Raw genomic sequence first — 27,889 nt, forward strand, 5'->3', positions numbered from 1 at the left:
CCAGGTCTGGATGCATCCACATGTTTTGATACCTTTTGGCTTGATCCGTATTGCTATTAGTGTTGAAATTTAAAATATTGGACAATATTTTTGATGTAACTTTCTAAGGTTTTGGAGCTTTGCTTGCAGTTTAGCAATAGGCATACAAAGCCCAGATTCTGTTTTAATGTGGTATGGGGGACTGAATCTCACAGACATTGGCAGCTACAGTCAGTCTCCAGTTAGCCATATTAAATCATTTGCAAAAGATTTACAGCAGCTGTATTTGCTGTTCTCCCATAAGCATAGCAAAAGGCAGATTCCAGAAGTGAGTAATGCCTGTTTGCTGGTATCTCAGTTCCGTATTCTAGTGCATGAGGCTCAGTGTTCTCAGTTCATCAGTAAGCTCCCTCTCAAATCATACAGTAACTGTTCAGAATCCCTTTGTTTTTCTTGCTAAGCCTTTTAGTTTAACTGAAAAATAATGAAATCTCAGCCTAGAGAGGGCAACAGGAAGAAAATGTAGATCTGTTCTTAAGGTCTCCTAGCTGCAGCCTGTACAAGAAGTTGATTGAAAAATCTAGTTGAAGGAGCAGTGGCAGTGTACCTGTCTCTTTTAGATGACATTGGAATAATTAATTTTATGAAAATGACTTCTATTGGAGGTTAATTTATTTTGGCTGACAGTCACATACATTAGCAGACATGTCTAATGCTGAAGTCAGTCTGAACTTTATTTAGAATAGTTTATTTATATCTTTGGGTGATTTTCTTGCAAAGAGATGAAAGACATTCAGGATCATCAAACCTGAAGATTTTTTCCTAGTTAAAAAAAGTAAAGAACAGACAAAACAAAAAACAGAACTTTGAGTACTTGAATGCTTTGACTTTCAGACGTGAAATTATTTCATTTCCTTCACCAAATAATTTAAAGCAGTTCTTTCACATGAGACAGCAGAGTTCTTTGTACAGTAAGCAAACACAGCATGTCTACTCTTCTCACCTTTACTGGTGGGTGGATACAGTGACTGGGAGACATGTTGTGAAAGGTCAGAGTATAAAATAGTGTTAGAAGCACCTCAGATAACTCAGCTTATCTGTTCTAGCTGTGATTTGGTGTTTACAACAATCTCATTTGGAAATAGTTCACTGACAGGAAAATGACCAAGCTCAATAATATGACACGTATGTTTTCAATTGATCAGATATGATAGAATGAAATGGCTCCATACTTCATATAAATATTCTCAAACTTGGTTCTCATCCTAGTATTTGATTATGAGGAATACAGCTCTAGAAGATAACTACAGGCCTTTTTGACTTTCGAGATCATGAAATGAGTGCAGTAGTTTCTGAATGTGTATGATACAACAAGAGTTTATCAGGAGAAAGTTGCTTCATATGCTTTTCTGAGCATCTGGGTCTGGGTGGAGGGAGGCCACTATAAGTTTGAAGGCTTAAAGTTTTAATATAGGTTATGCTTTTGTTTTCACTCACCCTAGCTAACCAATGAAACAAAACCAGTGCAGTCTTTATTTGTATATTTGCTTGATCTCCTTTTGTGTGGAAGGCAGGTGGTCAGTCTCCATGTAAAGAGAGGATGTGTTTATAAATATGCCACTATAGTCCCAAAACAGGGTTCTTACCTGTTTTGACTGTAATATTCACTTTTCTCATGTATGAAATGTTTCCTGATGTCCTTCTCAGAGTAGGAAGTCTAAGGTTATCTGATTAGATTTGGGCATCTTGTAGAATGGAAAATATGATTCCTCCTACTCTGGCATAGGAATATGCTACATCACTTAATTTCATAATAATTTTCTGTGGCTTGGATCCAAGTCTTGGATAGGGTTTATTAAATTTAGTGACATCTACCTGTGAATGTATCAGTGGCACAAAGTTAAATCGTATTTGTATGTAATCTGGATTGAATGTTGTTTCCATTGCTCACTCTACAGAAAGACATTTTGGGGCAAGAAAATAAAAATCAGAGATGGAGAAGTGAAAGAGGGCATTATTAAAAGTTGATGCAGCCATCAAAAAGTTTAAGAATTTTCTTCATGTATTTACAGAGTAACAGAGAGATTTTAGTACTACCAGACACTGGGAGATCAGAAGTTCAGAAAAGCTCTTTGAACTTAAAGAAAACTAACCATAGGCCATTCCAGTAAGAAGCTCAGAATTTATACTGAGGCCAACTCACCTCCATTGCCTTGGAGGAAAATACAGAGAAATGCCTGCTCAATTATTTTGTAGCTGTATTACTAAGCATATATTGAAGTTGTGTTTGCCAGAACTTCAGTCTGTGACCTCTGTTCTTACAAACCACAGACAAATCCATCAGGAGGCTGGCTGACAGCCAGTCCACATGAAAACAGCTGGCATTCAATTAGAATATAAGTGGTGTGTTTTGACTTGTTTCTGCATTGGCCTAGAAGAAAGTTGAAGAAATATTATTTCACATACCCAAAAATTTGGCTGCGAAACAAAGAGAGCAATTATCATTGGATGTAGAGTTTAAAGACCCTCCTGGTATGTGACCTGTTGTACATGTGGCTTCCATCTTATGATTCTGTTTTGAAATAAGATGTGTTCAATTAACCCAGTTTTTTGTCCCATATTTTTATCAGCATGTATGACTAAGCATTTGTACAAGCTGAATAATTTCAGGGGAATGCAAGGACTGAAGTAGGAATAATGTTTAAAGATACTAATAACCAAAAATAACGATTCTTTAGTATCATTATTTGCTGTGTGGAATATATGCAGAGAGGTTGTCCAAAGGAAGGTAACAAAGATGGTGAAAGGTCTAGTCGGGAATGGGTGAGGAGCAGATGAGATCCCTGTGTTTGTTCAGCCCAGAACAGAGGAGGTTGAGGGGAGACCTCATGGCTCTACTGCTCTTCACAAGGGTTAGATTAGGGGTTGGGGAAAGGCTTTTTACCACAGTGTGGTGGACATGGAACAGACTCCCCAGGGCAGTGGGCATGGCCTCGAGCTGCTAGAATTCAAGGAGTGTTTGGACGTAGGGTTTGAATTTCGAGTGGTTCATGCAGAGTGAGTGGTGCAGAGCCAGGGGTTGGATTCAATGACCTCTGTGGGCCTCATCAAGCTCAGGGTGTTCTATGAATTCAGTGAAATTCTCCTATTAGCACTTCACAGTTCTTTTTGCAACTGCATGGCAGGCAGTGAGAGAGAGCTCTTAGCAATTTATAAGATTTATCTTAATTTAGGTGCATGTTTGCTCTAATTGTGTAGAATACCTGAGATATTTAAATTCAGAGTGCATAACCAGATTCTCTTAAGACTTAGGAACTTGTATGTGACCCTGGCACTGGTATCTGAAAAAAAAAAAAAAAAAAAAAAAAATTAAGCAAGGATATGTATTTCCAATTACAATTCAGTAGTTCAAATGATGGGTCAGCTGTTCAGTCTCATCAAAGACAGCCAAGATGAATGGAACAGAGTGTAAAGTTTGACTAATGCTTTCCTCTTCAGAGATGTTTTATCTAGTGGTTTCCTTTGCTCCTGCCACAATGCTCACCGCACAGAGTTAACCAGTTTTTTATATTTATGCAGCAGTTTCTCAACTACAGTTTCTCTACAAGTTATAGTGTTCATTCATCATGCATTCTCCTTGGTTAGTAATCTGAAGTAAAAATCAGTTTCGTATTCAAGGAAACTTTCTTTATAGCACTGGTGACCACAATTCTCAAGATACGTCCATTTCTGTAGACTTTGCAGATTCTATCTCAGGTGTCCAAGGTCACAGAGGGGAGGGAAGGAGATAGACAGTACCAGTTCTGCTCTTGGTGAAGTGCTGTGTTGGAACTGACCTGAAAAAAAACCTTTGTGGAAAGCATAGGGTGTCAGTGCAATCCTAAATAAACAAAAGAGTGTAAGTATTGAAACGTGCCAAGTGCTAGCTTTTATCTCCTCTAACTGTTAAAAGACTAAGCAGTGTTGCTGACATAGCAAGAGCTTACAAACCCTCACTGTAGAGGCTGCTCATTAGCACGGTTGTTATGGCAGTGGCATGGCAAACATAACATTTAGCAAAAATCACAAAGCTTATAGGAACTGTAAAGTCTATCACTCTTTCTGGCAGACACTTGAAGTCCTTGTCCTCCACAGTCAGTGGTGTCAGCTGGCAATGTCATGATTTTCTAAGTGGGGTGCAATTATACACACAGTACAGCATATCACACTGCTGAACTTTTAATTTTTAAGGACTTCTTATGGAAAAAAATCCATAACAGTGGAGACAGGTTTTCTTCTTTCGCCCCTTAGAATTCATCTCCGCTTCTCAGTTTTTCTTCTTCTCCTTGTCAACCTAATTATTTTCCATTGGCTCTCTTTAAGCTTTCCCTGAGTTTCAAAGGTATGGTTTTTCCAACAGAAATTTTGTCAGATATGAAAATATATCCCATGCAAAAACTGCTGGGTTTTTGGAGGATGGAGAGATACCAGCATACATAACAAGAATTTCTCCCAGTAAAAAAATACAAGATACTGCAAGAGCAGCAAAAGAAAGGTGACCTTTGAACTGAGAGGTAGTTTGTCTGGATTCTGTTATGTCCTGGGCTTTAAGCATAAGGTAAGTCTTGCTTTTCCTTCCTCTAGGAAACCTGTGTCTTCCTTGTGAACTGCATCAGTCCCTCAGACCAGAAGGAATATATTCCCTTTGGGTTAATACTAGTGTGGATACTCCCTTACTATCTCTGCACATTTAGAATGATACATGTTTTATGTCTGAATACCATTCTGTGCTTCAAAAGAAGGTGCAGTACTGACAACATAAAAGCCGGAGCGATTTATAAGTGGCTGCAGAGCCCTGTGATTAAATTACAGGCTTACTATTTAGCCATGAAACTATATATTGTTACTGGCTGCGTGCATTAAGAGATTTTCAGTATTTAGCTTCCAAGGACTGTAATTTATAATTTACTTTGCAAGTGGAGAAAGTTTGTAGTTTGAGAAACTGTGTGTATGAAATCATGTTTGTGCTGTTGTTTGTGGAAGTGTAGTGGAAGAGGGAGAAGAAAAGGCATCAAGGTAACTTTTAGATTAATGGAAAAACCCATGGACTATATCTACATAAGGTAGAAAGCTTTATGTTTGTACAGTGCACTGTTATAAGTGTAATTCTGGAATTGTCATTGCATTATGCACTTTTGTGGAGTAGTTCTGTAGTAGGGAGGTTTCATGCTTGAAAAGATGCTAAAAGGCTTCCTATAAATTTTTCACTCAGCTTTATTAAAATATACATGTATGTCAGGAAAATATACAGTGCACTAAAGAGCACTTAACGATTGACAATTTTTTTTTGGTGTTAATATGATTATTATGTTTTAGGTCACCAATTATGTGAAAATGAATGGAAGTATATTGCATACAATTGCCATTCAAAAAACCCGACAGTTACTGCTTGATCTCAGAGTTTTCACAATGCAAAATCTCTTCTAGTCATTTTTAAGCAGCTAAGAATTGACATAACAGATCAAACTGAGTGTTCACTGAAGACTGTGTCCTCTCTGACACTTGAAACTATGATACTTATTGGTGGTGAATACAAAATGCACAAGGTACTTATGATAGCAGCTGTGAAGTTGGCTTGATGTCTGAAGTATGTAGTCTTATATTCCTGATAACTAGTTTTATTCTAGCTGATGTAATTATGGATGTTTCTATGTGGATGTCTGATCCTTTGTTTGAATTTTGCTTATTGCTTTTTTTGTCTTTTTCTTGTAGCAATGAGTTTGTGTAGCAAATGATTCACTTTAACAATTCCACGACTTAAAAGTAAGCCAATGATTCAGTGATGCACTGGAAGGGAAAGGGTTACGGTGTCATTTCCAATGGTAAATAATCCATGAGGGTCAATTAGTGAACGTCTGTTCAGCTATGAATTTTATCTTTAAGATCAATAAGTTCTGCCTCAGTTCTCTAATTTGTATGGTACAGTTCTTCCATAATGACACAGTTTTTAGTTTACTTTCAGGGACAGATGCAGTGTTTCTTGTAACCTCCACAGGACAAACTGACAAGAAGAAATACTACTTAAGTAGCTTTGTGCTCTATGTAGCAGAAACAACCTCAGCCTCTATTTTCTGCACATTTCTGAGCTACTTTTCTTACCGAGGAGCCTGAGTTTTAATGTCCTACTTATGGGCTGGCAGTGAATAGTCAGCTAAGATCACTGTGTGTTGCTTACTGGAGTTGTGACACTTTTTATGTGCTTGAAAGCAGTAGCATGCTTTTAATAGAGAACAGTTTGACATGGCATAATGCAGACCGGTGCCAGGAATGCCAGAAGCAAAATGATGAGACTGTGTGGTAGATTAGGTTGGGAAAACATGCAAGTTGTTGCTGTGTGGTTTTTTTGTCTGAAGGGGAAGAGGGATGGCGAGGGGAAGGTGGTGGTGGGCTTTTTGTGTTATTTTTGTGGTGGTTGTTGTGAAGGTGGAAAGCATCTACAACAAATCCATGTCAGAGCACTACATCCCCTAAGGCCTATGAGTGACAGTTGTCCTGAGGGCTTAAAAGTTTTGGCCATAAACAAAAACACTGACATAACGCCTACATGCAGAAACTAAGTTGGGAATACCTGAGGAATATATCTGAGGCTCTAGCCCACAGATTTGTTAACAAAAAATGTTAGAAACTAATCCAACTTCACTTAGGAAGATCATGTTTTCAGCTCACTGCTGTCCCAGATCACCCATGCACTTATAAAACAGCAGCAGATGGTTCCTTGCGTTTGCACAGCTGTCAGTACCAGTGGTAATAACAATAATGCTTTTTGCTTTAATAATACCTTCCATATGATGGTCCTACAGAGGTACATAAGAGGCTAGTGTGGTTTTGTTGTTTTTTGGTCCTGGGACACGTCCTCAGGGTGTCACTTCTCAAAGGTTTTCTCCATTTTGCTGTATCCCCATCTCAAGGCAGCAGGGTAGACCTGGCTGCAGCTGTGTGTGGTATTTATGGCTCCTTGTTGCAGAGGTGCTTTGTGTTTGTACACAATCTTTTGGTTGCTTTTCTTGCAATGTATTTTGATCATAGCCTATTTAAAGATCAAGTTCTACTTGTTGCTGAAATGATTAGAAGAATCAACAATATTGGAAAAGGTTTATAGCGAAAATTGGAATCTTACTTGTGTCACCACAATATAAGTCATATGTAGGCCTGTTATACAGCTTGCCACAGCAGTCAGGTTCTCTTTTTATGGGAAAAATACCACCCTGTGAGTGTTTTTGTATTCTTTATTATATAAATTGTATATGAATGTGTGTTTATATACACGTAAGTGAATGCATCTGTCTAGAAAAGTATCCTATCGAAATACAGCACATACAGCTTGTGTATATTAATACAGGTGTGTATATGTGGTTGTATAATGAACATCCTCCATATGCATCTGAAAATATTACATTGTCTATTGTAATAAAAGGCAGAACAACACAGTTTTGTCCAACTCTGTAATTAGTAAGCAGTGCACTGCTTAAAATGAGACAAAGGTTAAAAGCAGAACAAAGCACAGCATGTCTGTTGCTGAAAGATCAACTGCTTTCATCAGGAACAGGAGGAGAGAACTTGCAACCAGGTACAGATGGGTGCAATGAATGGAATTAGCATGCCTTTGATTAGTTGATACACAGCTGCAGTGTGGAGTAGGAGGCTGTTTTGAGAGCACACAGCCATGGAAGGGTCTGTCCTGATCTCTGGTGGGATGGAAGTTGTTCTTTGTCTATCCCACAGTGTGCAGCTGGGAAGGCACTTTTCTCTACCTGACTGCTTGCTTTTGAGTTTGGCACATACTGTTTGATATGATAAAAAGAGATCCTATAAGCTGTGCCTTGGTAGAGGAAATTTCATTAATATTAAAGTGGAGATGAATAGATATTTTACTATTGGCTAATAGCTGTGTCAGTGGACATAGGTCAGAGGATCTTCTGTCTGCACTTCAGCTGGAAACTGTTGCACAGATCTGGCTTGATTTTATGCTATATAGCTTAGTGGAATTTGCTAGATTTTACTCTGATTTGTAATATTGGGGTCTGTGATGTTATTTCCTTTCTTTGGTACTGACTAGTTTCTTATATGTTTACAAATCTTGCATGTTTTTCTTTTCTTTTGCATGAAAAAGTAGTTTTGTGCACTCTGGGATTCCCCAGATTGCTCATCAACCTATGCATCATTTCCAAATATCTTTTATTAAAAGGGATTTTTGTAAAATAAATATTTGTCTGCATATGTGAGTAGTAGTACGTGTTGAATGTTCAGGGGAAATCCCAGTGACAAGCTTCAGAGTGAGTAAAAGGCCTGTAAGCAGGCTTTTATGACAGTCTCTCCGTGAAAAGACATGGGAAGAATGGATTTTATCATGCTCCTTTCTTTTTGTTGTTCTGTTTTATTTCCTGCTTCTCAGTTTCTTACATTTCCTACCCAGCAAGCACTCCACTGGGGTTCTCTTGCACAAGTCCAGCTCTGGTTTCATTCGACGCTGTAAGCTGAGCGCCCTGAGACTCACTGATAGAACCCTTTTGAAACCACTAAAAAGCAGTCCTGCTACTCTCGATGTATAGAAAGCCTTCAAAGAAAAACAAACAAAAAATCTTTGTCTATTTAATAGAGTTAAAATGAATGCAGCACTGCACAAAGAAAACTGCGCTGTATTTGTAAAACAGGTGTTCTGATAAATAAAAAAAGGTTTCTGGGCAGATAAACACAGCAAAAGCTTGAGCCTCCCTTTTATTGTGACGTTACTGGAAGGTTGCCTAGCTGTAATTTTATCCCTTTTCACTGGCCCTAGGTTCATGCATGTTCTTGGGTTTTGTTTTTCGACACTTATTTTCTTTTAAAAGTAGTCCATACAATTAATAAGAAGCAACCTATGTATGGAAACTAATAATTTTAAGGTATGGTTAACAAGCTAAAAATAAGCTTATTTTAATTAAAAGTACACACTGTATAGCTTAGCTTCCACATCCATCAACAAGACAAAACTGTGGCCCAAAAAAAAGCAAAAATAGAACCAAAAGTACGTTAAGGCAAAAGAAATCTGGCTGACAGCATTCCAATTGCCAGTGTATAAAATTGGAATGTCATATATATTCTTTTCAGGGCAGTATGCTATAAGTCATATTAAAGAAAGAAGGGTTTTACAGTGCTCTAAATACTCCCAGAGTTCTGGAAAGGATCCTGTAAATAGATCTGTACTGCTTTTCATCCAGATCTCACAGAGTTTTGTGCAGAGTGATGGGTTAAGACCCAGAGTACAATTAATATTTACTACCTCAGCTAAGAAGAATTCTCTGCTGTGGTGATGAAGATCCTGTGTCTGTATTTAGATGTGGAAGACCATGATTTTCAAAACTGCTGGATACTTGATCATTTTCAGGCATTGTAGTTGTAAAACTATCAGACAATGCTTTCTGAAGCTGCATGTGACAAACCTGTCAGCAGTAAACTGACAGCTAATGTTGCATCAAGATTTTTATATGAAGTAGAACTTGCATGTTAATGACTGGGTGTACTCTGTACTCTCCAGACTAAGGATAGAACTGTTGATAGGAAAATCAAATTTCTGAAGTTTTTTTAATATAACTTTTTCAGAACAGAAGTTTTAAAACATTCAGTGTTTGAAGCATTGCTCTGTTTTCCCACATTGTCCTGATTGCTTTTTCCCCTAGTTTTGAAGGTAAGTCCCCACTGCAGTTATCTGTCTTTGCCATTTCCAGAGTTGACTGCTGATGTCTACTTTGTATTGGAGCAATACCAAAATACCACTCTGAAAGCTCAGCTAATGTAGAATCCTGCTGCCCTGCTTCTTAATGGAGCAAATTACCTTTGTCCTTTTCAGACCTACTTCTAATTCATTTCTGGGTACAATTTAAGCTATACAATGTTTGCAGTGGTGTTAATGCAACATAATTGGAGAGACCATCTGTACTTAGGTCATATGTAGTCATTTGAAATAAGCTGACAAGCAAAATGTGTTAGAAATTAGAAATTTGAGATCAGAGTTTTCTACTGAAGACTTCCTTGGTCCATCGGAGCCTATGTTGGTTAAACTTTACAGCTCCCAGTAGAAGCCTGTGTTTTTCCAGAGTCTTGTTAAAAGGCAGCACAGAAGATTCAGTGAATTTCATAGGAGATGTTTTCAGTTTGTTCATAACATTTTCTCACTCTAACTACTGTTTGTCAGTAAGACCAATAAGAAATGCGTAAGAGTTTGCTTGGTAAATTAAGCACTGAAATCTATTAAGTTGGAAATTCATTCCATCTTTATAATTCCATGAAGATAGTGTAAGCAAGCTTTAAATCATGGAGATTGCAGAGCCATACCTCAGGTAAGCAGTTCCTCAAGACCTGAGAGAAATGCCTATTGCTTAATGAAAGCAGATATGAACAGAGTCATCAAGTTTAATTTTGGTTGTTGTATGTTTTTTCCTTGAGTCACTTTACAATTGTCCTTTATGTAATTTTGGCAGAAATTACAGTGCTGGTGGGGAAATGAAAAGCAGTAATCTGTAGTGTTCTAAATGACATTGTTGGGCAGTGGAAATCATGCAGTACTAATTACATAGGGATCAGGCATGATGACTGATCTGAATTTTTTACAACTTCTGTGAACATGAATATGATGTGCCTGGAATGGTGTACTCATGGTGAGCTCTCAGGCTCATGGTATCTCTGGCATCGTGCAGTGATGTACTTTGCATCACACTCCATTGCACTTATAGAACTCTGTGGACCTCTGCCATATATCCAGGCTTCTGGTGCCTTCGGCTCTTTATGGTCTCATGTTTTGTATCTAGAGCTGTTTGTTCTGATGCTGTGATGGCTCATAATACTTCTAAAATATTTGAAAAGCAGTGATTGTCAGATTTACACTTATACAGATTTATGCAGTACAAATTACAACACATGGTATGAAAGTAACCAAAAAGTGTTCATAAGGAGGGGGAGAAAAAATCTTACTCCTTATCTGAGTTAGTAGTTAGTGAAAACTTTTCCCTTCCCATAGTGTGATCTAATGAAACCTATAACTTGCAATGAGTTCATTTCCACATGAAAAAGAGAAGTTATAAGGAAAGCATAGGAGATTGTACAAAACTGCAAAGGGTAGGATGTCACCTTTAAAAAAACAAACAGACATATCCTTAGAAAATAATCACTGGGCTCTGTTGGCAGGGCCCTCCTGCCATTGCTTCAGTGAAATGAAGCCTTACTCTGTCATGGCATAAAGCCTAAAGAGTTGTGAGCAATTAGAACATCTTTCACTGAAAGAAGGACGAGATCATTTGTTCAGACCTCTAGGAGGTTAAGCTGACTAACACTGAGGCTTAGTTGAAAGGTGTGTGAAGATGTGGGCTCCCAAAGGAACATCAAAGAGTGATGAGATGAAAGTAGATAAGCTTGCTAGTAAATACTTGATTCCTCCTGTTACAAAGTTATCCTGTTGTAAAGAAAGAGAAGTATTTGTTTTATCAGGCCTCTATGATCATAGCCTCCAAAGAATAAATTTGCAGAAGCCCAAATCAGGCTTCTTGAAGTTAATATGCAGGGAATTAATGCAGGATCATGTTCAAGAATTGGTTCCTTCCAAAAGCATCATTTTGAGGCTTGTCATCAGTGAGACTGGGCTTTTTACAGTTTAAAAAGGAGGGAGCATTTGCTTACCTTAACATCCATAAGAAATGCTCCTGCCTTCATCCTGCTTGCTTCGTCTTTTTTCTTCTCTTGAAAAACAAAGCAGCACATCTTCTATGCAAAAGTCTTGTGCTTTGCTCTGGGAATGGGACTGAGGAAACCATATGATATTGCAGAATCTGTGGCGGTATCTGGGAATAGCTACCCTAAGTAAAAAAGTCCATTCTGCACAGAAAATCTGTCCTTTTGCTGAAGATTCGTCTTCTAGATAAAGTCTTCTGCCCAGCTTGAACTTGAGAAAGAACCATCAAGTCCAAATTTCTATAATGTAAACGTTCCTACTTAAGCTGGTCAGAGCAACCAAACAATTTGTCACCGTAAATGCTCCTGAAACACTTGTAGTAATTTTGCATTTCATGATTTGTTGGCAGTTTTTGGGAAGGTATGTATGAATTAAGCACACATGTGTCAGCACTGATAATACTGAAACTTTGTCACCTTTAAAATGTGCAAATCCTCCTCTTCTCAATTCCTGTAACAGATAGACTTCAAAGCCATTCCATGTTCTCTGCTAACTGAAACATTGCCACATTTGTTTTCAAAACCTGTAAAGTGGAAATAGCTGTCAGGCTAAAAATGCATATTAAGTCTCCCCCTCCAGCAATTTTTTACTGTAAAATTAAGTAATGCTTATAACTGAGTTAGACTTTTTAGCACAGCCACAGCAATGTGAGAAGCTCTGCTAGATAATGCTGAACACGGAGCTTTGTGTCCTGGCTCAGCCTGGTGACTCTCTCACCAGTGATAATTTTCTGTTTGAGAAAGACTTGAAACTAATCTCACAGTGTTTTCAAATATTTATCTTTCCAGGAAAAATGAAGAGATGTCAAATAAAGGCTGCTATGGTTCCTTCTTCCTGAAGGACTCTTTGTTAGGGAACTTTTGACAACCTCACAGGTGTATTTCCAAGGACACCAGCTAAACGTGGCTGACTTTTGGAAGACGTTTGCTTACTGGAAGCCTACGGTGCATCATTAACACTTCAGCTGAACTATTTGTAGCACAAGTATTCCTGTGGTGTCAGTGCTGGTGAAGGAGGAATGTAGTGTCTGGTTGTTTCACCAGGAAATTGTGGGCATGCCATACACTACTTTTCTTTCAGATAATTATGATTAATTACTGAAAATCCATCAAGCCTAGTTGCAAGCGATATAAACAATGATTTTATTTTTTTTTTTTGCTGACACTGAACTGCCCATGTGTGCTTTTAGTGCAGCTCTAAGCTAAAAACTGTTGATTTCCTTGGCTCTGTTTTTGAGGGTTGTTTTGTTTTTTATTTCCAGCGAAAACAAAATGAAACAAACCAGCCAGAAAATATCAGCTGTAAATGGATGATGCCTCTAGTAAGCAAATAGCTCAGTTTTTGTGCTCTTGTTTCTGTTTCCTGAGCACACTTTTATTAACCAAGTTACATTTGTGTGTTTTGTAATAATACAGATCATCTTCAGTTAGTCAGATTTACATTAAGGAAATCAAGCAATATGAAAAGCATATTGTGCAGCAATGAGCAGCATAGAGACATCCAGTTAGTGTGACTTTGATGCATAAACTTCATGTAAATTGCTTCTTAATTAAGCATTGTGAAACAAGTCTGGCATCAGACCCTTACCTCAGCTGTTGCTCTCTGTCAGTTCTACAACTCGCAGTGTAACCCACCAGGCTTCTCCCACCCATGCTGTCACCCTTTCATTGGTAACTTGCTGTAGCTATATGCAGTGACTTACAACAGATCCATTTCCTTATAAGAAACCGAATCCTTGCTTTGGAGTATTTGTAGATTGAAGATCTGAGCAGTGTCCATATTTTGAGATGCTGGGTTTTATAAAAACCAGAATATTGGAAGAACACTTTATACTACTAAGAAGGATTAGAATTGTCTGCCGTGCAGCATTTCCATGACTGGGATGAGTTCAGTTTTTTCACTACATCCCTTATCAGTTGCATACCCTCTGCACAACGCATCAGTTTTGTAGCCTCCCTTTGCATGTAGCTTTCACAGCTTTATTATCCTGTGCGTGCAGCCTCCCGTAGAACTTGGCCAGCTATGTCTTCTTACTGGGGATTCTGGCTGAGAAGGATAATGATAATGAGATGAGAATATAGATATCACATTGCTTTGAGTGTCTGCATGGTGACTGCTTTTGCCAAGAGTGGATTGTGAACACAGCTCTTGGTCAGCGATGGCTGACAGGACAAGATTGCTGCCAACCACAAATTCTGTGAACTAAAACAATAATTACATTACAATGGACTGAAATTCTATTTGCAGTTAAATTTGTGTTCCCTCTGTACCCCCCTGCTCTCTGGCCCTGCTTCTAATTCCTAAAGTGGGGGCCAGCATGTACAGTTGGTCCTTATGAATTGTACTAAGGGAGAAAAACTGCCTATCGATTATTTAGTGTTTTTGAATGAATCATGCTTTATAATGACTGAACAATCCAGACTCTCTTTCATCTCCTTGCATGCTACTTTTTGATATTCAGTATGTGTATTAGAGAGCAGTGCAACACATGAAATGGAATATTATAACCAACTTCATATTCGGGAGAGGAGAGCCAAGAGGCAGAATTAGAATGGCTGCATCCCAGAGGAAGGTTCAAACTGCCTTTATATTGTGTTCCTCCTATGAGGAGATGTTAAAAACAAACCAGTTTTTATCCTTCAGAAAACAACATTTGAATTTTGTTTGCTTTCATGCTTTAGGAGTCGAAGGATAGTAATTTTTTCACACCTTCTTACTTTGAATAAGCATCATTTGTGACATGCAGATAAGAACAGTCATAATTCACTCAACTGTTGTTCTCCACTTCTGTTCTGGTATGGTGTGGGCCGAGTGCTGTGTTGCAGGAAAAGTGATGTTGAATGTTGCACTGTCCCATGGCTCTAATGTAACACGAGAGACAGACACTAACAGCGCCCGCCTTTGTTCATTTCTTTTTCCTGGAGCTTGCTAATTAAATCATTAAACTTTTATCTTCACTTAACCGTGGATAAAACCATTTGGAACAATTAGTATGCTGCAGGAGACATGTGTGAAACCAGCAGCATTTATACAGTGTGAGTGACAAAGGAAGATAGATTGAGAAAGAAAGCACATGGCAATGCAGCAAAGCTGCCCCTGCTCCCAAATAGGCTACAGATGAAATTACACCATTGGCAGTAGTTACTTATATGAGAATACTGACTGCTAACCCACAGATTTAAGTGCAAATATACTGTATGTTTTGCACTGTCATGTTCCTTTGGTAGTTGGTGAGGGAACTTACAGCTACTCATGGAACTTGTAGACCTGAGTCACACACTGTATAGGTTTTCTTGCAAGAACAGTGCTATGGACTTGAGAATGACAACAGTTTCGACATTCTGTCTTGTGGAAAATTTTAACTTTGTCATGTGGCATGAGGTTGCAGAGATGGATTTATCAGCCAAGGCTCACTGTAAGAATGTCTTAACAAAAAAAAGATAAGAAACTTAATCGTGGTCATGATATTTAGATACGAGATAAATTGGTCTTGCAGTCTCTATCGTATTTATAGGGAAAAACTTGGTAGTACAACTAGGCACAAAAGAAGAATTTGGTATTTCAGAAACATTTGCAAGAATCTGGAAGGAGTAGCCATCATTTATACCAATATGTAATTCTGGTGTGAAGCCTGGCAGCAGAATACAGAGGTGAATTGAAGTCAGAGGTGGGTTTGACTCTGAGTCTCACAGACCTCCTTTGAACACCAGACTGTTGTATTTTGGAACTACTATACAGCAGAAAGGTCAGAAATACTGAGTCCCTAAGCAAGCATGTTGTACACTGTAAGGAACTTTGGGAGGCTCAGTATGGCAATTTCCAATCCTATTCTGCGTGCCAGGAGTCCTACTTCTTTGGGACAGTTTTGCTCCAATAAGGGGGAAGTTCAAGAAAGGCTCAAAAAGCTGACTTTCCCTTTGCTCTCAAAAGGGAGTATGTCTTTGTTTAAAACAAAACAAAACAACCTACACCTCTGTTCTTTCCATAAATAATCTTTTCCTGGCTGTTTTGCTGACAGTCTGGCCTCCCCCAGGCTTTTCTCATGTGTCGAAGAAGTTGTAAGAGTTGTGTAAGAAAGAACATTAAAATAAAATGAAGAAGAGAGACACTTCTGTTTTCTCTCCTTTCCCCTACTGAGTGTAAACACTGACTTTACTGATATCTTATAATATCTGCAAAAATCAAAATATCTTGCAAAACCTCACTGCTGTTACTGTGTGAGGTTACAGAAGTGCTGTAGTAGGGATGTGTGCCTGTCAGCTCTAACAGCACGTAATGATACAGTGCTCCATTTAGAAACGGCAATGACAGCTATTAACCTATTCTGTTTGTTATAGGATAATAGTGGAGAGTAATCCTTTGATTTCTGTTAACCACCACGAGAGTTTAATGCTGTCCTAGAAGACAGAACCGTTGGTTTCATTTAAATGAACTGTAGAATGCTTTTGGTCTCCATCTCTAATTTGAAATTTCTGTACTCAGAATTGCAGTTCTGTGGCTTGCCTGGTCCAAGATTTAAAACTGAGGGTGAAAAAAGGGACCTTGTTTTGTTTTATTTGGTCAGTGCTCTGTAGTTCTCAGTTCAGACGTTCAGTTTTTTGCTGGTGAAGTTTGATTTGCATCTACTCCTGAGCTCTCTGTGCCTTGATTCATCATTGAAGCTGTAACTTTGACCTGACAAGACTACTTTGTCTGAAGCAAACAATTTTTTTTCGTTTCATACTGGTCATTAAAGTCAGAATTCTGATCAAACTCCTTGTTCCCTCCATTGATCTGAAGGTAAATTGTCCATTTGCTAATGCAAAACAAGTAATATCAAATTTTGTTTTCATTGTCTTCCTTTTTTGAAAGCATAAAGTGGAATGAATTTGAGATAACTTGCCTTGGATTTGAAAAGCTTATTCACGTGGTAGGAAAACACCTCCATTCAGGGCAGCTTTGCCTTCCTTGACCCAGTATGGATGGATGGTTTGGAGAATACAGACATCATTAGGTATGGAGAGCTGTTGCATCAGCTCTACTTGTGTGCTCAGGGCATAGCACAGGCATGCTATCTCAGTTCACCTAAGAGGCCTGGGAACAGCAGAATCCAGCATTCCACCCCATCCCCAGCATTGCTAATGCCTTGTGGGTCACAGATGGTTCATTATGCAGGCAGACTTGAGAACAAAGGATACTTAGTGCACGATTGTCTGCGTTCACCAGTTAGGCATGTCCTATATTTTCCCCTCTGTATGTATAGAATTCGCTTACAGTGCCCATCAGTGTATGGGACTGATCAGCCCAGAGAAGGAAGGTGGGTCCCTATCTCCAGCAGAAAACTCTTCAGTGTCCATTATCTTCCTCATAACGGTTTTATTTTGTTTCTGCCACAAATTTATTCCCATTTTTTCTTCACAAACATCATTCATCAGTGTGAGCTGAGTTTGATCTCAAATCAGGCTCCTTGAAAATCCAAATTCAGATATATCTTGATGGCACTTTCATCAGTTTACCCCTGTATTCCTCCCCCAGCCCCTACCCCAGTCCTTTGCTCCATATGAAAGATGTTTGAATGATCAAAAAAGAATAATAGCCAAACAAAGAAGATCCATTTGCAGTCCTTCTGAGAATTACCCTACTTGTGCATTCTGACACTAGTGTATTTATTTGTTTGGAGTCAGAGGCTTGCAATAGAGCAGCTAAATATCAGGATAACACAGCTGCAGATCCAGCAGTATATAGGATCATTCATAAATTGCTGATCAAATTCTACTCAGAATTACATTAATGCAGCGTTATTGACTTTAATAGAAATGCCTGGAAGTGCTAAGGACAGAATTTGTCCTCTCAGGTCTTTCATAATGTTGAGACATTTATGCTTTGACATTAGTTTCCCACCATATATCATAGAAGAACATTGTAACAGTGTTTTGAATTGTTATTTTAATGGTCTTTTTCAGTACATAGATTAAAAACTGCTTGTTTGTTTTCTGATATTTATTTTGGGGAATCACATTGTAAGTATGAAGAGAACTGTTTGCTCCCTCCCTTGTTATCCCTAATTATAGCTAACTCTTAGGATGCATCAGGTATTTATATCTGAATAAAGACCTTTTGACTTGCTTAGCTGCCATCACATGCTTGAGAACTATCCTTTTTTCCTTTTATGACCTCCTGTAACTGCTAAACAGGCACAGCTGCTGTTCAGGATTTGTGTCTAGGCTCTCCTGAAAGTAATATAGGCAGTAATGTACAGATCCCATGATGGATTTACTCTAGCCTAGACAAATGCAGAAGGCAGCCAGAATAGGGTTAGTTAGGCTTACTGCAACGTCATGGCAGCTTCTCAGACTTCTTCCTCTTTTGGAAGAGTTGTTTGAGAGTTCCCAAGAGGAAGAGTAGTCTTGGAAGAATGAACGTGTTCAACAGACACGTGTACTGAGGCAGGATTCACTCTTAAAGTGCTGAGATCCTTCTCTTGAAAATTATTTTTGAGCCAACAGGTCACGGTGGGATGAGTAAAACTGATAGGAGAAATGTGGAAGTTTGCAGCAACATTCTGTAATTGCATATCCTGTTCCACTGAGCTAAAACTGGATTATTCAGATAAAAAGATTATTTGGCTTCAAGATCTTTGGAGCGTGATAAGGATGGAGGAAAATCTACTTACTACTCGCTGTTGACAGGAAGACACCTAGCCCATGCCTCTACCTTGGCAGATGTGTCAAATTTGAATTATTCACTCGTTTTAGTGACTTTTTTTGACCTGAACTCTGAGCCATCACAATGCAATTACTGTTTCTTCTCTGCATGCTTAAAATACGAAAGCTTGTACCTTGCTTTGCATCAGCAAACTTTCTGAGCCTGATAAGGAACTCAAATCCCAGCCTCTGAGGCAGTTACATCTGCAAGTTCTGCAATCCTCTCCTCTCATCCCAGTGTCAGGCTGTCTTGTTAACAGGTGATTACCCAGTCTAACTTACTAATTTATTTCATTTTTTAAAGACTTTTGCAGAGCCCATAGATATCTCTAGGTCTTCTGTTTATTTTTTCCAGTTCTTGTTCAGAATGAGGATATTGCTGGTGAATTATTTATACGACAACAGGAAACGAGAGGGGGAGTGGTGTGAAGAATTTCCATTATAAACTCATACAGTTTTCAGTAGACTCCAGTAAAAACATTTTGTTCTCTTCTTTGCAAGTTTCATTTATATTTTGTCACTAGAGAAAGCTGCTACTGATTTATTTTAAATATTTATACAGAATTGCAGTCTTAAGATACACACACACACGTTATGAGAATCATACATTAAGGAAGTTTATCTGCAAATAAAAGTGTAGGAAAGGTTGTGCCTGTGAACATCAACTGATTCATTCTTTGCTAATTACCAGCACCTGCAGTAGAAAGAATTCTCCACTAAAATTGGTATTTTGGTCAGTTTTGGTTATGACTATAGACAGAACAAACACTTCTTCCATGTGTTAGCAGAATACACCAATTGCACAGCACAGCAGATGAAGGATGGAATGGAGTGGAACGGAGGGTGTCTTGTTCTTCCCTTTGCAGTGAAGGAGAAGTAAAGACTGAGAATGGCTCATGGAGTTACATCACCAGCTGTAGAGTATCCTTAGTTTGGTCAGCAAATACATATGAAATATAATTGAAGCTTTACTTCCCCAGAAATACCTTGACAGTGACTTCCTTAATTATTCTCAGTTGCTTTCTCACCTTTATTATTCTTTTGTTGTATCACTAGAGATACTGAGACAGTAATTAGTGAGATAGCATGCTGTCTCTTTGGCAGCTTATCACAGAAATGAGATCTGAAATGGAAAGAAACTTGCAGCTTGGGAGGACCAGGATTAGATAGTTCCATGTGGAATTGTCCAAGAGTGAATGCAGAGAAGTGGGGAAAAGAGGTAAAACTTCAGGTGCCAACAACTCAGCTGTCATCTACCCTGACTCAACTCACAATCATTATTTTGATGGTTTTATTGATCTATTCCCACAGTAGCCTTTTCTGCTGGAGTTTGGAATCTCAGCATGAAGGGACATATCTTACCAGCTGGTAGGTGGACAGGCATCCATACATAAGTTCCTGATTAGCTGAACATTGTATACGTTCAGCTGTATCTTGTGTATCTACACATCCCACTAAACATGGTAGTTTTGTTTCTTTCAGGCCCAGCCTCTCTGAAACCTGTTATCACAGTGACTACATCATTGCTTTCCAGAACTCCAAAGTTAACAGAGCAAGGTCATTGTATCTGAGGTTCAGTTTTTCCCCCCCTTGGAATTTTGAAGGAAATGTGAGAGCAAAAAGAAGGTCGCAGGACTTGAGATTAACATGCATGCATTGAAACATGTATAATGTATAATATAGATGCTGAAGTGTGTGGAATTTTGCATGATTGTGCATAATTGTGAATGAAATCCCAGTGCATGGTTGTCTGCTGGGGGCACACTGTGTGCATAAGCATTTGCTTGTTGCTGTACTTGTGTCACTGATTTAAAGACATTTTCAGTAATTGTTCCTCCTAAAGCACCACACTTACACATCTAGGAGATATTCTATAATGTTACAGCTCCATAAAACAGATGTAATTGTTCTATTACCACTGTTAACGTTACCACAAGATTGCTTTCTCTTTATCTATGGATGAATTTGTCAGAATCAAAAAGTGTATATAATTCATCCTGCCTAAAGTAGGATGGTGTGGTAGATCTTGGCGAGAATCACACGGAATTCAGACACGTTTTGAAGTAGAAGGGGGCTTGATGTAAGTTATTTCAAAATCAATACTGTGAACTGTTTTGACACAAAGTTTTGTGTCTGATAGTATTTAGATTTTACATCTTAGATTATCAGTGACTGATAATGAAAAGGAAACACTGGGCAAACGTGAAAAAATTGAATGTAATGGAGTAAGTATTTCCCATCTTGTTCTTGTGCTGACATACTACGTGTATAATAAAATCATTAATCGCTTTCAAATGCAAATTTTTTTTTTAACCTTCTTTTCAAATGATGGAGAACTTTACTGTATTCTAAGTTTCAGAGTAAATCCCAAAGCTCCTTCCTTGTGGTCGGTTTCTTGTGTATGTACCAAATAAGTAACTCTTTCCCTTAACGAAAACAGTGCGGGGGCTATAGGTTAATGTTTACTTTTGTGAATGATTATGAAGTAGCTGTCTTTGCTACTAACAAGTGCTATGTGAATTAAGCTGCGTTTGTACTTTTCCTTTTTTCTTTTATAGCATTTTTGATGGATGGTATTTTTAAGAACTTTGTTTCACAGCTATGTTCTTCAGTATCTGCTACTTTGATTTTAATTATTCATGTAAGATATGCTTTGATTTCAAATGTACCACCATTGCTCACGTTGCTCCAGAACTCCTCTATGCACGTGTTGATTTTTTTTTTCCATGAAGCTTCATAAAGCATGTGTCTATCTTAACAACAGGACTGCAGTGTTAAGCAAATGAGAGACTATACAGTGATCCTGCTCTGTGTAAATACTTCAAAAGTGAACAAATAATGTGCATATTTAGCAGGACACATTGCTGCCACACACTACTTGCTCATTTCATTTGTGACAATGCAGCCATTTAGCAGTGAAAGAAGGAGTAAACAGAGTCAACCAGGGAATGAAAGTTTTGGGGCAGCTTGTAACCTTTCCAATTATGAAGTAATTCTGCATAGCTTTAACCTCGTAGTTACATTCAAATTCCTGTTTATCTAAAAGGTCTCAGCTGTCTTAAAGGAATTATTTCATCTGACCTTCAGAGGTACTAGTGAAATGCAGTGGGTCGGTCCGTCAGAAAAGCAATAATAAATCCTCTCCGTCTCAACAAATGAAGCTATGCTTGCTTTAGCTTTTGTTTGCTAAGTGGTAGTGTTAATGTCTTCTTGACTCCTGGGCCATTAGGTGGCACACTTGGGCTACGGGTTTGGCAGGGCACGCCATGAAATTGTTTGTGGAACCCAAACTACAACTGAATGCACATCTTTTAATTTATAAGGAGTGAAGCAGGGAGAATGCAATAAAACGTTTAGAAACGAAGTTCTGTAAATATTTTGTCAACTGGAAACGAATGAGGTTTTTGCATCGTTCCTCTTAGGGCATTAGCGGAGTGTTGTCTCCAGGAATGCTATGCTACTTGTGTGGGTTACATTACTGCATTGAGTTGCATTCTCAAAAATACTTGACTGCAAAGCTTTTCTTGGATCATGCACTGGAGCTTCCATTTTCACTGGAAAGAGAAAAGTCTCAAGACTTCTTTTCAAATCTAGCAAAGGCGGCCACCCATAATGTGAAATATGTGCTGAAGGATGTTCTCCACCCCACCCCACACTTTATGCCAGAATTCCTCTAGTTTTCCTCAGGCTTAGTATTAATCTACTTAGTATTGCATGGCCATACACTATCCAGGCAGTGGGGTCGCTCCTGGATGTGAGTCTAATGCTACTTTAGAAAAGATAACAAACAAAGACTGATGTTATTATGTTAATATTACGTGCATGACTCTGACTTGGAGTTTCCATTTCTGTCTGGAGAGAGAAGCTTGAATTATTGTTATTCCTGAATTTGGCCAGAGCTTTTCATTTGAGGCTTTATATCATCTGAAATTCCTTTCAGATATGATTGTGCACACGTTCTCATTTATCTGCATTCTGATACGAGAATTAAGTGCTCTGCCTATATGGACTCCAGAATATTTAAAATGTCATGGATCCTGGTGGATGTTTGTGCATGACAGGAAATGATTTGTGCTGCAGTTGCTTGATGGAGGAATTGGAAAGGATTAGTTAGCATGAAAGTTGTTTTATGATTTCAAATTCTTCTGGAAATAAGAATCTGTATTTGGAGAATATGATGGTGGCAAATGTAAACAGATGCATACAAACAACTTTACATTGCTTGTCACTGATAAGGATTAAGATTTTTATTTACAATCAGCTTACAGCTACTGGTTTCAAGCTCTTAAAACATTCAGAACTGTTTCTTTTGTAATATTAAAATACTGAAAGCAATACATGTAGAAAGTCACCATTCATAGTCTCATTGAGACTTCCACCCTCACTGGAAATATTTAGTGATGTTGCAGCTAAGGGGGCTCAGCTTGAACAAAGGACAAAAAGTAAAGACAAAAACAGTGTCCAAACGGTAAAAGTTTCCATCCAGCTGCTTTGCTTTGCTCTTAAATTTCCTTCCTGCAAGTGGCCTCTCTAAAGGAAGGTAATGGTCCAGCAGTGAAGTGTACAATGAACTTGAGAAAGATGAATGGTTCTTGTAATTTCTATCATAAATCTGCCATGCACAGAAACAGGGTGGAATGCAAACTGTTTTAATGATGACTGAAGAGGGAACCCATAGAGTGCCAGAAGTTCAGATGTTGTTGTATTGACAAAGGACATATGGCTTGAAAAAGAGGCAAGCTACATCTGTTGGTCCCTAAATATATCGAGAAATGTAGGAACTAAGAAGCAGCATTTCAGGACTGAAAGAGGAGTGCATGCTCCGGAATGAAATGTATCATTCAGCACACTGGTTTACCAGAGAGCTTACTGGTATTGCTTAAGATAGGTTTGCAAAGTTGATGAATCTGGGACTTCAGTAAGTTTCATGTCAGGATGTCAGAGCTCCTGAAGACTAAATGCATTTTCTAAAAATATTATATAAGCCATTGTATGAAAAACATCTGTAGGTTTTCATTCTAGATGTGAGAAATGCTACCTTTTGCTTTATTTGCATGATAAGTGGGAGATTATTAACTAATTAGTATGCAAATAGTGAGTGATCCTGACCCAGTTCTTTGCTGTCACTTGTCATCCTTTCAGACAGTTGAGCCATTGTTCCAGTTTACACAGCTAATATTTGCACAACCTGGGATGGCAGCCAGAGGAAAATTCATGCAATGAGTTCTTATCCCACCCCCTGCATTTTAGTTAAATGTCCCTTTAAACTTTTGCACCTTTCGCATCTGAAACTTTTTCTCTGTGCTCTTCTCCCTACATGTGGCCACCAGGACACCTGGTTTGCTATGGATTAAGCAGCACCTGTGCTTAAAAAAGAAAAAAAATGCTCTCCACCACAAAGCAACTTTCTAATCAATGGTAATGATCATAAAATGAGTACTGTGTTACAGAATGGTGTGGCTGAGAGCACTGGATTTTCTTTCTCTGAGGATGTAAGATCTCAGAGACCCAGATATTAGGGAGAAAATCACTTGTGCTATACGAGCTTCATTACTCAACAGTGTGATAATTATTTTGATAACCCCCTGAGAAATTCTTTAGCACTACAGAGGCACCAATAAATGTGGCAACCATTTTTCTTTGGGATCTACAGTGGCCATTTTAATGGATATTGTGGAGAAAGGTGTTACATGTGCAGAAGCAGCTCTATTTCTGTTGTGAGTGTTCTTCAGTCAGCGGATTGAGAGCAGGGCTTAATTTTGTCTGTTCTTTCTAAGAGGTTAAATCCCATTGGTGTTCAGTGTGTGTGTGGAGGATCTGGGGCTTAGGCACTGGAGGCCATACAGATGAGCTGCAGAACCAATGCTGCAGCAGCTCTGTGACAGTGCCAGCAGAGCAGGAGCTGCCTGCATAGATTGGAGTTAAAATCTGCCTGGTCTGAGCATCTGCATTTGTGCATGTGGAAATGTATGTGTGTTGTTTCTTTCTTTCAGCATGGAAAGTTTTATGTCAGCAATATATTTCTGTGGCATATGGTGTAGCGTTGCTCCACAGATGCTAAAAACCACCCAGATGTTGCAAAAATACAGTTCCAAAGCTCTGCTCACAAGAAGACCAGACCTCTCAAAACTATTCAAAGAAATAGCTTTCTAATCTGCTATGTTGGGAAAGAAGTCAGCACTTTGCTACTTCTGCATGTTCATTTTAACTTGTAGTTTGGTGCAACTGTACTCCTGGAATTGTTGCTTCTGGTCATAGTGTTGCTGCACTACTCAACCATTCTACAGGTCTGTGTAGTAATGGTACAGCATCATTTGTCCTGTCTTGTAGCACAGCCAGCCCTCCCAGCTAACGTGCTATAAAAATGCTTTTCTCTTTGCAGTTTGCTTTCATGCATGCACGCACACAGTCACCCTGCAGTTTGTTTGTTTTGAATTTAAGAGCTGTAGCCATGCGTGTTGTGCATGTTTGGCTTATAAGCTTTAATGAGCTATAGCTTATTACAGAACAATACATGAAGGCAACAACTGTATTTTTAAAGACACATGTATACAACCATCAAGTACATAATACTCAGTGGGTAAAATTCCTACAGTAATATTTAATAGTGGAATAGTTGCCTTTTCTGTAGTGTTGGGATGTGGAAGAGGGGAAATGGTGACAAAGATAAGGATGAAGAGCAGTGGCTGTGTGGCATTCCCAATGCACTTCTAGAGGGCTGATAAACAGGCTTTGGGTGTAGAATTGGTAGAGAGAGTCTATAAATCAGACAAGTGCTTGGAAATTCGGATCTTATGTGCTTGGCCTCTCAGGCTTATTTTTGTTTGTTTGGTTTTTATTGATTCACATGGAATTAATGGCTTGTTGGAATTTACTCTTAGTCTGATTTGGGATATAGGGATATGGTATAAGGGGGATACCTCATCCTTGCAAATCCCTGAGTAGCTGAGGATAAGACCTTGTAGAAGAAAAAAAAAGTGCAACTGGAGAGTTAGGAACAAATTGCCCTCTATTTTCCAATCCCAGTTACTTAATGGGGGTCCAGGTTACAAAAATGGGATCCCTCCTGTCACATGCATAGATAGATAGATAGATAGATAGATAGATAGATAGATAGATAGATAGGTAGATTCCACATGGAGTGGAATGGTTTCCATAGCTGTCTTAACTGTGGCTTCTTTTTCCAGATTTCAGTCACTTTGCTTTTGCAAATGAAAAGTGTTTACACTGTATGCAAACATTTCTGTTGTGTAGTCTATATATTACTTCTACGAATAGCTAAGAGAAAACTTTACTCCCACACTTGCAATATCTTGTCTTCCTTTGTTCTGCCTCAGCTAATTATTTGTGTTCTTAAGGAACACAAATTTCTGGCTTCCTCTTTCTTTACAATTCAGAGTCCTTCTGAAATTCAGAAAAGGAACATACTTCAATATTGAGATGCTTTTCTCTTCTGCTTTCATATATTATTTTAAAAGTAAACATTGCATGTCATCAGATCAGAGATTCATTACATACCTACTTCCCACTAAAATAAATTCAATTTAAGGAAACGCTCAAAATTGAGGACTTGATTATATTTGCTCAAACATTACAATAAACACCATCTACTCTTGAGACAGAAGGAGTGTATGACTAAACAGTAAATGATCATTTTCAACATTTTCTAAAGGAATTACAGAGCTATCTTGAAAATGTCAGTGGAACCCGGGAATCTGATTCCTTATAGGCCTTTGAAATCTGTAGTACTGTGGATGACAGACGATACAGCACAATCACATGAATGTAGAATGCAAGGGCAACTTCAGCTGTGACTTTCTTGGCCTATGTTATGTAGCAGTTAGATTTACAGCCCCGGCTTTCCTATGTTAATTTGCAGAATGGAGCAATAGTCATTACTATTTTGTGTATTTGTTCCAGAAAAAAACCCTCAGAATTCCTCCATATCTCATTGTACACCTGGATCATCATTCATACTGAAGTTGTTCTCAGTTACTGCAAAATATCACATAGAAGAAGCTCAGAATCTCCAGAAATGCTTGAAGAGGAGCCAGAAGCAGTGAAGAACAGCAGGTCTGGGTATGTCCAAGGTATGGCACTGAGAAGGAAGAGTAACTAGTTTTGTCACACTAAAAATCTGGAAACTGAACAGCAGAGAACAAGGTTTTTTTTTTCCCAGCCAGCATGTATTTGGGTTGTAGTTCTTCATCCCAGGGAACCCTTTTACACTACAGTTGGTGTAACACTTTACCAATGTGGGAAATGCTGCATGACAGCAACTTGCGTGTTTTGGATATAGAGAGGCAAAACACAATGATGCTATGACTTTTTTTTCAACAATGAGTTGTTAGTGAGAGTATTCAGAGGGATTACCAGTCAGGAGGAGGCACCAGGAACGCTTTGAGAAGGATGTTTGATTGCAATATTGGCTTCAGCAGGAGTTAGCACAAAGATAGGGGCAAAGGAAGTAGAATGTCTGTGTGGAAGAGACAAAGACCCTGGAACATGTATGAATATTTTGTCTGAAACACAAAGCAGGCCTCAGGCTACAGAGAGCTCCAGGTTATGCTTTGGGCTCTGTTGGTTACACAGTCCATTGGAATTTCTCTCCCATTGCTTTTTTTTTTACTGGAGCTCTGTAATTCACAGTCTGTTATTATGCATACAGTCATATTTAGTATAACATTCTGATTGAAATTAAGACTCAATCTGAAAGAGGGTTAGATTACTTTGGAAATAGTGGGCCATTTAAACAATGTCTTAATAGAGCTGAATTATTTGGTATCTATAGATTCAAACGTGCACTTTGAGAACAATGGTGGTTATGAATCTTTTTTCATGGTTCTGCGGCTGCAATCTAAAAAGAAACAAAACCATACAAAACTGTACTCCTTGAAGTACAGTGTGGATATTAGGGAAGTGTGAGATGAAACCTGTGGGGTAATGGGTCACACAGGTACAGCTGTATCTAAATATGTTGAGGTGATGTGTGTCACTCCTAGGATCCAGGCAAGTGTCACTAGTTATGCAGCTTATTAGTAGAAGAACCCAACGTGACCCTTTCAGGTTTTCCATATAACTGATAACCAGTCCCACTAGCTTGCATTCATTCTACTCCATGGTATTAAAGTGAAGATTTTTTTGATGTAATTTGGTACTGTTTTCCTGCTAATGCTGTGCTTTTTATTTCTCTGTGCTACTGTGAGTAAGTTGTTACCATTTATCAGGCTACAGAAAGATATGTGAGCAAATAAATTTGCTCAAACCACTAGAATACATTGATTCCTAGCTCCCTCTGAGGATGAAGTGCACATTTTGAGATCACGTACTTTACAAGGCAGTAGATCATAAATTTTCCAGTGGTTCAACATTAGGTTACCCCCCTACAGACATTTAAATGGTGTCATTTGGTTAGGAAATTAACAACATAACAGGAAAAAGAAGTTCATGCTCTTGTGGGCATTTTTGATTAAATAAAATAGCAGTG

Source organism: Lagopus muta, chromosome 15, assembly GCF_023343835.1.
Source record: "Lagopus muta isolate bLagMut1 chromosome 15, bLagMut1 primary, whole genome shotgun sequence".
In the NCBI taxonomy this organism is placed as follows: Eukaryota; Metazoa; Chordata; class Aves; order Galliformes; family Phasianidae; genus Lagopus; species Lagopus muta.